At 45.3% G+C, this 3,306-nt stretch overlaps 1 pseudogene; it reads right to left on the reverse strand.

Moving 5' to 3' along the window:
- Positions 1-2,327: 2,327 nt before the first annotated feature.
- Gm4510 lies at positions 2,328-2,757 on the reverse strand (annotated as a pseudogene).
- Positions 2,758-3,306: the final 549 nt, after the last annotated feature.

Genomic DNA, 3,306 nt, shown 5'->3' on the forward strand with positions numbered 1-3,306 from the left:
CTCAGCCTGCTTTCTTCTAGAACTCAAGACTACCAGCCCAGGGATGACACCACCCACAATGGGCCCTCCCACCCTTGATCACTAACTGAGAAAATGCCTTACAGCTGGATCTCATGGAGGCATTTCCTCAAGGGAGGCTCCTTTCTCTGTGATAACTCCAGCTTGTTATTAAGTTGACACACCAAACCAGCCAGTACTCTAGGCTTCCTCAAAGAGTGATTTGCCTGCAAAGAGAAATTCACTTACACCTAAGGGAACAGGTCACTCTTGGACAGGCTCTAGCTCCAAGGTTAATGTTTGATCTCAGGTGCCAAGGACCAGCCTCGGCTTGGAGAGGGGCTCTGAGGAAGAGGTGTCTGGGAGCACTGAGACAAAAAACTCAAAGTCAAATCTTGGGTTCAAGCTAATGGTCTTGTCAGACTGTTCTCTCTCTGTGTCTGTCTGTCTGTCTGTCTGTCTCTCTCTCTCTCCTCTCTGCTACAGCTTTTTCCCTACAGATCAAAAGCCCAGTCTTTTATTTACATATCAATTCAGTCATTTACTCCAGGTTCCCTTTTGATTATCTCATGAATCAGCATCCCAAACCCCAGCCCTCATGATTCTTAGAAAGAGTCAGCAAACGCAAGCACAGACAGTAAGATGCTGGGTGGGACCTTGCTCTGAAATTACCATTCCTACCATGTCTGGGCCTGGACCTAAACTCTCTGTTCTAGGCTGACTTTGGACTCAGAAATCGATCTGCCTTTGTAAGCATAAACAAACAAACAAAAAAAAGTAGCTGGGTGGGATCTTGCCCTGTTATCACCACTCCCTAAATCTCTTTATCCCCTTCCTTAGTATCTTTCTGACAAGCTGGCTCATAGTGCATTGCCTGTTTTTTTTTTTTGTTTTTGTTTTTGTTTTTTAGGTCCACAAAATCCCTCATATAATTCATATTGTGTCCTTACATTTTGCATAGTTGAGAAACTATATATTTTTGAACTCATGTTTTTATAGTTCTTTCCCACAGCCTTAAGGGCTGTCCTGAATGTCACAGCATTCTCCCATTTTGCTGAGATATTAGACACACCCGTGCCTCCCAGACTTATGCTGTCTCTCATTATCGTGGAGTCATTAACCTTTGCAGAGAGGACATTCCTCAAAGGACGACTGTGAAAATATGTACATTACTATACAGACAAACCTTACGCCTACAGCAACCATCAACATTTGTGGAGGCCCACTGCCTGCTGGCTCTGTTCCAGGGGAGAGAACTATGTCACTCCAGCCTTTATATGGCCAAGGAGGTCTCAGTACTCAAGAGAGCCATCAAATTGATTCTGTACCCCACGGGGAAAAGGAGAAGTGAGAGCCCAATTTTGGTGACCATATTTGCTCTCTCACAGTGATTCTGAGCCCTGTTCCATCCAAGACTTTGGGGTTAGTTTTCTCCTTGAGGAAATTTCAGCTAATGGTCTATGGAGTGGCCTTCTGGGACTTACTCTTGAGCCCAGCGTTGACTGGCAAACCAATCGACAGCAAGCTATGGCTTTACATCTTCAATTTCTTATCTGTGAAATGGGGATAATTATATTTGTTTCTTCACCTCAGAATGGACTTGATGGTTAATTAATTAATGTACATGAAGTTCACAGAAAGCAGAAAGAACTACATAAGGCAAAGACATATTATTATCACACATCCCAGTTGCTTTGTCTGGTCAATAGGCTGGCAGGGCAGACAAAGGAGACACTGCATTATGTCTGCAGGGTGGGCAGGACTGCTGTGCTGTGCTTCTGTTTGCTGTTGCCACGATGACTTAACACTGTTGACAGAGTCACGAGTATGAGTTTTTCACCCACAGACAAGAATAGTTCCCACTAAGGAACGTTCTTCATCCCGTGGCCCTGGGGAAGCATTGTTGGTGGTTTCCAATCCCACATTGAACAGCATCCTTCTTTGCATAGCTTGTGAGAATGTTCCTAGTGTAGGTGTACTGAAGAAAACAAAACCATTTGTGTTCAACCCGTTACTGGAATGTCCCACGTCCTCAGATGGGTACCAATTCCAAACAGAAGGCGCCTGCTTTGTGGGAACTCATAGTCTAGTTCAGGAAATAAATCAAAACACAGACAGCAAGATTGAAAGCTCTGCTTTCATGCAATCAGTAAGGTATAGAGATCCCTTAGCAGTGGGCTTATAAACACAAATGTGCTACTCCAATTAAAATTACAGACTCCAGGAAGAAGTAAAACACCTTAATAATAGATTTTTAAGTGGAGACATGATTTCTTTTCTTTTTTTCTTTTTCGTGAATGATGCAATTTATTAACCCAGCATTCTTTGTTCTAATGCTTCTTGTTGGCAGCTGCCACCTGCTCAGCGATACTATCCAGATCTCTCTGTCCCCAAGGTGTTAGCTTGCGACCCCATGTTGGTCCTTTTCCACCATTTTCAGCCATTACCAGGCCTGGAGGACCCGGCAGGCCACATTCTTAGAGTCTCTGCTGAAGTGGCTGGGTCTGACACCGTTTCTCTGCAGTCCTCCGTAGATCATGGAACCAATCCCTGTACCACCGCAGAGGTACAGGTGCCGTGCTGTGGTAGCAGCTCGTGTTAGAACCAGTTCTCATCATATGGGGCAAGCTCTTTATGTTTGGCCAGCTTGACTGTGTCCACCCATTCAGGGACTTTAAGCTTCCTGGACGTTTTGAGGAAGGCTGCCAGAGCTCTGACGAACTCCTGCTGGTTAACATCTTTTACAGTAACTTGAGGCATTGTGTGGTCTCCACACTACCAGCCAGGGTAAAGGGAACAACGGGGTTTCCCGGGCGCACAAGTGGGACCAATATGATTTTTTTTTCCAATGGGATTTTTTGATCTGGTCATTGATTAGCTTCTAACAACATCTCCCCGCCTCTTTCCTCACACTCTGTAGTCTGGTGTCTACATCTAGTTCAGCCTTACAGCTCCATGCAGTTCGCACAATCTCCAGGGCTTCGCACATGCTAGTTGGTTGACAAGGTGTCTTAGTTAGAGTGTGAACAGACACCATGACCAAAGCAACTCTCATAAGGACAATATTTAATTGGGGCTGGCTTACAGGTTCAGAGGTTCAGTCCACTAACATCAAGGTGGGAACATGGCAGCATCCAGGCAGACATGGTACAGGAGGAGCTGAGAATTCTACGTCTTCATCTGAAGGCTGCTAGCAGAATACTGGCCTCCACGTAGCAAGGATGAGGGTCTTAAAGCCTACACCCACAGGGACACATCTACTCTAACCAGGCCACACCTTCTAATAGTGCCACTCCTGGGCCAAGCATA

Source organism: Mus musculus, chromosome 10 (assembly GCF_000001635.26).
Source record: "Mus musculus strain C57BL/6J chromosome 10, GRCm38.p6 C57BL/6J".
Taxonomy (NCBI): Eukaryota; Metazoa; Chordata; class Mammalia; order Rodentia; family Muridae; genus Mus; species Mus musculus.